Genomic DNA, 11,275 nt, shown 5'->3' on the forward strand with positions numbered 1-11,275 from the left:
AAGTCAGCTGAACACCGCGCGCCCGGTCCTAACGTCTGCGGCGGGCCCAGCACCCACCCGCCGCGGGGCGCCCTGCGCCCTCCACCCGTCTTCCCATTCTGCGTCTGCTGCCTGCCTAGTTCCTTCCCCAAACCACTAGCGATCCCATCTCACTGTCTGTGTAAATTTCCATGCATAATTTGAGAATATTTGTTATAGGATTTTGCTCCCCCCCACCCCGATTTGTTTTTAAAAACTTAGGCACTTATGACAATTGCAATTATTTGTCATCATTTCATTAATATCCCTTCTAGACATCTTTACCTGTCTAGGACACTACTGTCTTCCTACCTCCTAGCACAGGGCCTGACACAATAAATACCCGTGGAATAAACAGATAAATATGAAAAAGTATTAAAAAAAAAAAAAGGAAATGATAATGATAACTACTGTGCACATTTTTATATCATACCCTTCCAGATTATTTTCTGGTGAAATTTTAGAAATTGCACAAATCTTATAAATAATAGTGAGGACATTTATTGAGCGATTTATCTCACTTCACCAACCCTATGAGGTAGGTTTCATTCTATTTTACAGATCATAAAACAAGCTTATAGAGACAGACATGCCCAAAAGATTTCTAAGGTGGTCCTCTTGGCAAAGGGCATCTCTACTTCGGGGCTCCTACAGGTCTGGGGCTGGCCACGTTACTCTGCAGTAAGAGGGGAGGTAAATTTGAAGGACCCTGCAGGAGAGGGGGGTGGGGAAGACTGCCAGCGGGGGCACTGTCTCCCTCCCTCTACCCAGAGTCCTCAGTCCGAGCATCCCTGGGCTGGAGCAGTGTGTAACCAGGTCTCCTGTGGAGTCAGGGGCCAGGCTGAGGCTGTGTCAAGGTGAGCCCCAGCAAACCCACAACCACAGGTGCAGGCAGACCAGACACAGAGTGATACCCTCACTTGGGTATGCATGGGAGATACCGCTGCCCCGTGAACACTACGGTTTGATCTGTGCGGATCCACTTAGACACAGGTGTTTTTTCGGTGAATATCGGACTCTTTTTGACCTGTGGTTGGAAATCCGTGGGTGTGGAAGGCCAGCCGTACACACTGATCCTCGCCATTTTATATAGGGGATTTGAGCATCTGTGGCTTTCGGTGTCCGTGGGAGTCCTGGAACCAATCACCCCCAGATGCCAAGGGACAACCTGAGTTTTGGGGGAGTCAAAAGGGATAGTGGATTTCCGACTGCCTTGGGGTCGGCACCCCAGCCCTCGCTTTGTTCAAGGGTCAACTGCATTTACGTTTTTCCTAACAAAGATGGACTCCTATCTGTTGCCCCATTTGCTCCTCAACACCAGTTGTGGTGAAGAGCCACCTGCCATATGCAGTGCCTGCTGACGTGCCTTTGGGGGGAAGCAGTAAGAGCTGATGATTGCGGGGCATTCCCTCTGCGCAAGGCACTGTGCTGATGCTTCACAGGCATCCTCTCTGAACTCTCATCACATCCCTCCTACTGCCCCCACTTCATACACAGGGAGACTGAGGCAGATTAAGCGACCTCCCCAAGGTTACACAGTCAGTCAGTGGCAGAGCCATGGTTTAACCCAGATCTGGGTATATGCAGGCCCCTCGAGTGTCCTTCCCTGACTCTTCAGTTTTTGAGGCCTCTCAAAACTTTGGATTCCCCTGGGACAGCGAAGTTCTTAACCTCACCAGGGCATGGGTTCAAGTGTACGAGGCGTGCTGAGGTGGACTACCAAACAGGCAGCGTCTCATAAGGTGGCGGTGGGATGAAAAGAAAAACGAGACATGGCCCTGAAACCCATCACTGACTTTTACTGTTTAGCCTCTGTGCTACGAAGTTTGGAAAATACAAAATCTAGAAGATACTATTTTGTTTTGAAGTGTCGGCTCTTTTGGTCAACTTGAGAAAACTTCTCTGGCTTTTGGTAAAAGCCAGAATCACATCTGAAATTCTGACCACGGGAAAATGGAAATGAAACAAAGAGTCTAAGCTAGTCTGTCCAAACCCCAAACCAGACCAAACAGCCCCCACCCCCAAAAAGAAGACTGCTCTCCTTATAGCCTCGTGGCCTTGGGCAACTTATTTAACTTCTGTGAGCCTCTGTAATTTTTATCTGCCCAGCAAGTGTCCCCTTCCTTGCACAAGCATCTTGATCTGTCTTTAGGGAACCAGCCCCCCACCCCAAACCCCATTCTCAGTTCATGTGAATAGCCCTCTCTGTGTCCTGGGCTCCAAGAGTCGACGTGCGGCCAGACCTGGCCAATCAGCATATTCCATCCCTTTAGCACCAGTGATTGATCCTGGGATGAGCACGTGACCCAAGCCAGGCCAATGAGATACGACTCTGGGTCTTTAACAGCAGAGTCATTGAGCTGGTAGGAAGTAAGTTAGGGTTTCTGGGCTTTTATTCTTATGGCAAATATTTATTAAGCTCCTATTATGTGCCACGTATCATGCTAGGGGTTGGGGCAAGGCCTGCCTTAAGAGAACTAATGGTAGGAAAACGGAAAACAGAAATGTCTCAAACAGTCACTCCACACCACTGTAAACTGTGAGGAGCGCTGAGTGGGAAGCGTGGGGGCAATGTGAGATCACGAAGGCAAACCTGATCAGGAAGGCTCCTCTGGAGAAGTGGCATCTGAGCGGAGCTCAGGAGGAGCAGGCGTCACCTCCAGTAGCTTTCGGAAGATAGGTGCCCTGGGTGGCCTCAGCAAGGAGATGTGGATCAGGTCATTCTCGGTTTGTGCTGGGTCCTTCATCACCTCCTTTGACCATCATGCAAAACTGTTCAGACTTTATTGAAGAGTGTGGGGGTAACTAAAGAGAATTAAATATAGGAGGAAAAAAAATTATACCTTCGACGTTACAGTATAACGTTGGAGAAAAAAAGACCCTGCACAGGGCACCCTTTGCTGGCACAGTCCAGTCCCAAGCCTTGCTCCCTTCTCTTGAAGCCTGCCCCCCCTTCTGTCACATGGACAAACACCACCTCTTCAAGCTCGGATGGACAAAAGGCCCACCCCTATGAGAAAAATCCCTCTCCCTGCCCACAGGGGTTTGAGTTTTCCCCGTCCCTCCACGGGCCTCAACCCACAGGATGCAAAAGATAACATCAAGAAAGTGAAAAGACAACTCAGAGAATGGGAGAAAATATTCACAAATCCTGTCTGATAAGGGATTTGGAGCTAAAATATATAAAAAGCTCTTACCACTCTTAGTGAAAAGATAAATAACCCACTTTTTAAAATGGGCAAAAGATTTGAACAGTTCTTCAGAGAAGATATGCAAATGACCAATGAGCACATGAAAAGATACTCAATAGCCATTAAAAAGATGCAAATCAAAACCACACCCACTAGGATGGCTATAATGAAAAAGTCAGATCATAAAAAATGTTGACAAGAATGTGGAGAAAATGAAACTTTCACACGCTGCTGGCAGGAGTGGAAAAGTTTGGCAGCGCCTCCAAAAAATTAAACATGTCCTAGCGATTCCATCTCCAGGTATATACACAAAAGAAATGAAAACATACTTCCACACAAAAAGCTATACACAAATATTCATAGCAGCATTATTCATTATAAACCAAAAGGTGCAAACACCACAAATGTCCGTCAACAGAAGAATGGATGATTAAAATGTGGTATATACATACGGTGGAATATTACTTGGCAATGAAAAGGCATGAAACACTGATACTTGATACATACAACATGGATCAACCTTAAAAACATGCTAAGTGTTAGGAGCCACACATAAAAGGAAACATATCGTACGATTTCCATGAAACGTCTAGAAGTTGAGGAGAGACTGTTCCATGATGTGCCTGCTGTCTGTCTAGTGGGCTGGACCTGGGCCAGGATGGGGGCGTCTTCCTGCAGAGCCCCCTTCAAGACTGTGATCAAAACCGGTGTTCATTCTGACATGAAGCCGCACCCCTCCCCCACCTCCTCCTACGTGCTGGTTCCTAGATCTGGCCATTGTCCTTCCCCAGGACAGCCGGCCGGGCGTTGTCCTGACCTGGTCAAGCACGTTAAATAACGTCTGGTACCTGGTAGCACTCGCCCACTCGTCCTCGGCTCACCTCCTTGGCCCAGAAGGTTCCGAGCCTATGGGGCATGAGAAATAAAGCCCTTCACAGAGCCGTCCCGATGGCCCACCTGTAGCTACAGGAAGACTCGGGAACACTGTGAAATGACCACTCGTCTGTCTTGCGGGGTTACGTAAGATTCCCCAGGGCCGAGAGACCAGAGAAAGGGGGCGACAACTTCACCGTCATTCCGAGTTTAGCAGGGGACTCACATGTGAGACATGCATCTTGGGAGGCGGACGGTGACGTGCATATGTGCCACACCGCGTGGCAGGCCCCAAGGATTACAGAGGACAGGGCAGGGTGCGTGGAGTACTAGGGCGTGACCTGCCCCAGGTAAGTGGAAGCGCCTTACATGCTAGCCTGGGGAGGGACAACGGGCTGTCTCAGGAACAGCGCAAACCAGCACACTGTGAGCCAGGAGGGAAGGGGTCCCTCAGCCTCCAGGGGACTTAGAGGAAGTGACCTCTGTTCTGCTCTACAGCACAAGGGGCCGAGGGGCTGGCAGTGGTCACCGTCACATCACATAACAGTCTGTCCTCTGCATGTGGGCAGTGCATTCCTCCCTTGCCCTCATGCGAGGCAAGCCCCAGGGTTCGGGTGGGGCCGGTTCGAGCCTCTGGTTCCACCTGCGGAGAAGGAGGGCCGGAGGGCTGCGGCTAAGTGGTGTGTCCTCACAGCCGTCACTTCTGAGCTGTGGGGTACAGGCATAAAGGGGGGTGGGGGTCAGGAAGAGAGTTTCTCTGTGACTTTACATATATGATTGGACATTTGGGAAAAATTCATACTGAGTGTGCATTACATTTCAAATTTATTTTTAATTTTTTAATTTTTAATTTTTATTTTTTTAGGTGACACAACCCTTGGTTGACCTCACAGACTGCAAGGACCTTGTCAGCTTACAATCCCTTATTTTTTAGTTTTTACGCCTACAGCACCTGGTCTTCCTTGGTGGTCTCCCATCCAAGGACTGACCAGTCCTGACCCTGCTTAGCTTCCGAGATCAGACGAGATCGGGCTTGCTCAGGGTGGCGTGGCCATAAACTACATTCCAAATTTAAAACGTCAACAATATCTTCCTTCACCAAAGTGCTGAGTTTCGCCGGGTGGAGAAATGAAAGGCGATTTTATTTTCTCGTTTGTGCTTTTCTTTCTTCGCTTGGGTTTCAACAAGGTACATGTATTACTTTTGCAAAAGTTATTTTTAAATGTCACTTAAAAAAAAAAAGAACAAAAACTAAACAGAGCCCAGTTGCTCTGGTTACTGTGGCCTCCCCACCCCTGTCCGGCAGGGCCAGCTCTGCAGAGGAGACGCCTTGGAAGGCACAAAACAGGAGAAGCTGAGTCATCCCGCTGGGCCGGGAGGAAGCGCTGGGAAGGGGGGCAGATGAGCTCTCCGCCTCGCTTCCCCTGGATCTTTGTTCCGCGGGCGAAGCCTCTGCCGTGAGGGTTCTGAGAATTCCAGGAACAGCTCTCGTTCTCCCAGAAGACCTGCTTTCTGCCTGCCTGGGCCTGGCAGGTGCAGGTAAATGTCTACCTGAATTCACTTATCAGACAGAGCCTCGGGAGGGGTGGGGCGGCTGCTGCAAATGGCTGACTACTGAAGAAGGCCGAGTCACCCGGCGGGACTGACTACCCGGAGAGGCCTCTTCTTCCTCCGTGGGGCCCGCAGGGGGTGAGCTTCCAGATCAGATCGCAGTCCGGCTGCTTCCGGGTGAAAGTTCCGCTCGCCGCCGCCGTGGTGGGCGGCTCCAGCCAGAAACCTGCGCTTCTCGCTTGGTCCAAGTCCACACAGCAAGATGGAGTGACCTTAACCAAGGATGCAGAACCACTGGTTCAGGGAAAAGCCTTGCCGCCAACGCGGTTCTAGGTCCTGGCGATACAGCACTGGGTGAACAAGACACCACGGCCTGCCCTCCGGAACAGTGCCTGATACATGATGGTAGGAGCTCAAGAAATATTTGCAGAATGAATGAATCTAATTCTCATGGCAAATTCTGTGTGGTGGGTGCTGATATGATCACCCTCTTACAAGGACGAGAGACTGAGGCTCAGAGAAAAGGGGCTTTCCTAAGGAGACATAGCCGGTAAAGCCTCAGGTAAAGGCTGCGGGGTTCCCTGTTGTCAGAGACGCCTGCGGTACAGAATGTTCCTGGCAGGATGTCTGGTGCTTGGAGCAACGAGAACAATGGAAGAAGATGTGGACTTGCACACAAGGACACATTGCAGGGAGGGCGCACACGCCTGACCGATTCCGAGACTTCTTGCTCTAGGGACTAGAAAAAGATACTTGAGAGGATAAGAAAAAGATACTTTAAGGATAAGAAAAAGATACTTTAAGGATAAGAAAAAGATACTTGAGAGGAAGCAGCTGAGAACACGGAAGTGGCTTTGAGGCGGAATCTGGGAGTTGGCTGTAGCTCCTATTTGCTGACCTGCGAGTAACTATTGTTAAATTACAAAGCCAGCATTGTTGTGAAACTTAATAAAAGGCCATGGAGACAGGGGTCGGGTGGCCAGGATTGTCCATCCTCCTCTCCTTTATCCATGTAAGTTACACATTTCCAGACTCCGACTCTTCTTCCAAACCATCTCCGCAACAGTCCCCCGCCAGTGGGTTTACCCATTGTAGTGGTTTCTGTTGCTGCTCTAACAAATCACACAAATTTAGTGGCTCAGAAAACAACAAACAACAACAACAAAAAACCAGCTCTCTTACAGTTCTGGAGGTCAGAAGTCCTAAAATCAAGCTGTCAGGCACCTCGTGTTCCTTTTTGAGGTTCTGGCGAAGAATAGGATCCGTGACCTTTTCCAGCCTCTAGAGGCCGCCCGCATTCCCCGGCTCGTGGCTGCACCACTGGACCTGTTCCCGTCCTCACGGGGTCTCTAATCCTGCCTCTCTTATAAAGACCCTTGTGATGACGTTGGGACCACCTGGACAACTCAGGATACTCTCTCCACCTCGGGATCCCAACTTAATCACGTCTGCAAAGTCCCTTTTGTTCACGGGTTCTGGGGATTTGGATGTGGGCATCTTGGGCGTAGGGGGCGTTATGCAGCCAACCACACCCACTCACCTATCGTTATCATGCTGGCTTTTCATTATCCTTAAACGTGCACGGAAGTGGGTAAGTCTGTGCATATGTGGAATTAGAAAAAAGTAGAGCGGACTAAAGAGAAATTGAAACTCCCGAGGAGGGTGGGGCGAGGGCAGGGGGGAGGTAGGGGAAGAGCACGTGGGGACGGCGAAGGGGACGCGACTCTGCAGCGTTCATTTGTCGTCTGAGAATGCTGGAAGCAGATGTGCAAACTGCTAACGCTGCCAGGAGGCGGAAGTGGAGGCCAGTTGTGTGTGTTCTGCGGACGGACACATAGGCGACGGAGGCGGGGGTGCACAGCCCGCAGGTTGGGGACCCGGCCGGGCCCCCGCGGGAGGAGCGGCGACGCCCCCAGGTGGCCGCAGGCGGCGTGCCACGCCGGCAGAAGTCCAGAGGCACACATACCTGAAGACGGAACATTAATGTTTAACGTCCAGGGACTCTCCCCTGCTTTTTAACGCTGCGTTCCGACTGTAGTTACGGCGGTAGGTCGCCAGAGTACTGTGACCCCGCGACGCCCATGGGAGCCCGACGCTCAAAAGCCGGCATCCGGCATGCGCACATCCACAGGGGCGGGGCCCGCGGAGAGTGCCAGCATCGGGCATGCGCACATCCACAGGGGCGGGGCCGCGGAGAGGGCCAGCATCGGGCATGCGCACATCCACAGGGGCGGGTCCACGGAACGTGCCGCGCTGCGTCATTACACTAATAGAGTCTCAATGGCGAAACCAGCCTCCGGGAGGTAGCGTGGCCGAGTGGTCTAAGGCGCTGGATTTAGGCTCCAGTCATTTCGATGGCGTGGGTTCGAATCCCACCGCTGCCACACCCTTGATGGCTTCACTTTTCCGTCTTTCAATTCTTCAACCTCTCGGTGTTATTCTCTCCAGTCCATCTTCCTTCTTCCACTTTCTGACGCTCTCCTTTTTTTTAAATGGGATTGGGGGAGGCGGGGAAACTACAGCGCAGGCCCTCTCTCTCTCTCTGGCCTGGTACACAAACCAACCAATCCTGCTACCTAAGAAAAATAAAACATCCTATGTCCAGGAGAAAGCATCTGAGATACTTTGAAAAGTTCTGCCTGCGTCTTTAATTTAATGCTTCGAAGTCTCAGGCCACAAGGAGCGGGCCTCTTTACTTCCCAGGGGCAAAAGGTGGGTGGGGGTGATTGTAATGGTGACCTGAGTTAGGGGGGTCTCTTTCTGTCACGCTCTGTGTACCTCGGGGAGCTCTCGCTGACTCCAGAACCCTTTTGGCAGAAACGGTGTCGGCTGTCCCTGTGGATGGGCTGGGTTATCAGGGGGTCTGCCTCACGTGGGGGTATTAACCTTGAGGTCCCAGCTTCATTGACCCACCTCCTGCTTGGTTTTCAGTCTAGGTTTGGGGGCCCCTCGCTTATTTATTTATTCAACAACTATTCACAAACGGCCTACCAAGGGCCGGAAACCAAGCAAGTCCCGAGGCGACAGAACAAACAAGGCAGCCGTGTCCGCACTCAGACTTATACTCATTGTTATTTCCTTAATCTCGCCTCTGAGGGCCGTTCTGCAGTGCCACATGCTAACCTGGCCCAGGATCCGTGGAAGAGGTGACATTTAGCTGGGAACAAAGTTGACAGATTAGCCCAGTGAAGGGGGGAGAGGGGAGCTCCAGGAAGAGGGACCCGCATGTGGAAAGTCCTGGGTGCAAAGGAGAGCCTGGTGAGTCAGGTGCCGTGATGGCAGTTCAGGGCAGCTGGACGGAGAGCAGCAGTGCATGACAAGCAAGAGGAGGCTCCGAAGGCCGTGGACGCCAAGGTGAGGCTTTAGACTTAGGTTGGATGTAGAAGTCTGGTGGTTACTGAGCAAACACCACAGACACTTAGGAGGCACTGGAGACAGAGGCCATGGAAGTGGATGAGCTCACCCGCGAAGAGTCACAGAGGGATTAGAGGGGCCGAGACAGAGTCCTGAGGCATAAGGGGAGGACAATGGAAGAGAAGCCAGTGAGGGAGACGGAGACACAGGTGGAAAACGTGTCAGGAGTAGCCAATAGGGTCGAATTCTGCTAAGAGGCTTGGCTGAAAAAATCGCCACTGGATTTATGACTTAGGGACAAGGTCATTGATGACCTTGATTAAACCCGTTTCGGAATGGGTTTAAAAGAAATGAGTTGTGAACAACCGATCACGAAATTTGATTCTGAGGGGGAGAAATGGGGAGTCAAGGGAGGATACGTTTAAAATGAGAGGCTGGAGGATGCTTTAGACACCTGGCATGGGTTTACAACAGGCAACAGCTTCAGCGCCCATAATGGAACGTTCATGAATGTATCTTGATGGTCTCTTCTGATTGTCTGTATCACTTTGGGCTGCCCACGGTGACAACTCTGTTTTCCGCATTGATGATGCTTCTGTTTGGTAAGCTACGATCGCCTCCTACTTGTCCCTTCAAAACCTCGAGGCAGGCTAGTTATCTGGGCGACCTTTAAAATGCTCATGGGGACTCTGTTTGTTGGGTGGAGGTGTCATCTCCTTTCCCACTGGGTAAAGACACTTAGACGATGGAGGCTTTCTTGGCATAGTGACCCGCACTGTCCCCGTGCCCAAGGTTTAGCCATTCATACTACTTTGAGAGCCTCAGGGAAGAAGAGGCGACTTAGAGAAATCCAGAAAACAAAGGAGTGGATTCTGCTTTGGGGTTTCAAAAGCTGAGGTCCAGCAGTAGAGAAAAGATCTAGAAGTTTATGTGAACAGGGGAAGCCTGTTTTCACTGCCCTAAGAACAGGTTTCCCAGGATTGGTGGACAGAGGAAAGTCAGCGGAGGTGAGTTTAGACGCAAGCGTGCTGCTGAGAAAAAAGGGAGCCCACGGACTTCCGGTGCCTAACTTCCGGCGCCTGCGAAGAAGGGGGACCCCACAGCTCCACCGCAGCCCTAGCATGGCAAGGGTGCAGAAGAGCAGCAATCCTCACCCTTCTCCCCTTTCTGAAGTTAGCCACAACCCCAGTCTCCTCATCTGTAAAATGAGAATAAACCCTACCGTAAGGGAGGCCCTAATAATTCAATAAATGTATACAGGCAAAAGCCCTTTCAGACTGTCCAGCGCTCAACAGACATAAGAAGCACTACTGAGCTTTAAAAAATGATACACCCCCATGCGATTCAGCCTAGCAAAGAGGAGCATACACCTTTTAGCTGCTTCACAAGCTTCATTGCTCAGCAGAGAGGGACACACAGGCGATGGACTCCCACATCCCGCAATGGTGGGCTCCGACGAACACTTCCCCTCCCCCGCCACAGGTTAATGATGGTTTCTGATGGTTTTTGTCTTTACCAGGAGGATCCTTAGTTTAATCGGCCAGTTCCACATGTGCATTTTATGATACACACACGGATGTATTTACACACTCATCTTGGTATCATCCATAATCAATACCGAGACGATAGGGAGGCGCTGTTTCTGTGGAAAGCAGGGCTGGATTAAGAAATATCGTGGGCTTAAACATCAAAGATTACGGTGATCACCACCGCCCCTCATTAACAAACAGAAGCAATACTAAATTACAAAATATGACCAACCAAATTCTAAATCTCCCCTTTATAACTATACTGGTACTTTTTCGAGACGTTCAATTCTTCAAAAAGTGTTTTTCTTTTTTTGCTTTTCTGATGTCGCTGCTGGTACAGAAACCTGTGTTTACTATGCTGAGTCACCCCCAGACTCGTAAACCAGAAGCCCCCAAAGGCAAGGTTGGGTTGGGCAGAAGCGTGGGTCTCGGGTGTCCCTCCAACCCTGGCTGTCAACACACAAGGAGACCTGCCAGACACTAGGGTAGGAGAGGATCGAACGCAACGCTCCTAGAATGGGTCTAATCCAAGGTCAAGCCCGGAGACGCTCGGGCCGCGAGGAGGGCCCAGTGTCGGTCCCTTCAGGGGCTGCAGCGGACAGCGAAAACTCTGCAGCCGTCACCCCAGCCTGCGCTAGCCCCTAGAGACCGCATGGGCCAGGCCCGGGGGACGCCCCGAGGAGGCGTGGCTGGAGAGGGGGTGGAGCCAGGGCGGGGGCGGGGCCGGGGGTGTGCGCCTTAACCCCGGGGGCCGGACAG

At 51.2% G+C, this 11,275-nt stretch overlaps 1 non-coding gene and 1 pseudogene across 1 annotated transcript; one reads left to right on the forward strand and one right to left on the reverse strand.

The window, feature by feature from the left end:
- Positions 1-5,022: 5,022 nt before the first annotated feature.
- On the reverse strand, positions 5,023-5,141 carry LOC112480288 (annotated as a pseudogene).
- A 2,794-nt stretch (positions 5,142-7,935) lies between these two features.
- On the forward strand, positions 7,936-8,017 carry TRNAL-UAG. The gene has a single exon. It is a non-coding gene; the product is annotated as a tRNA-Leu (tRNA).
- The last annotated feature ends 3,258 nt before the right edge of the window (positions 8,018-11,275 follow it).

The sequence above is a fragment of the Pteropus alecto genome, unplaced genomic scaffold (assembly GCF_000325575.1).
Source record: "Pteropus alecto unplaced genomic scaffold, ASM32557v1 scaffold15, whole genome shotgun sequence".
Taxonomy (NCBI): Eukaryota; Metazoa; Chordata; class Mammalia; order Chiroptera; family Pteropodidae; genus Pteropus; species Pteropus alecto.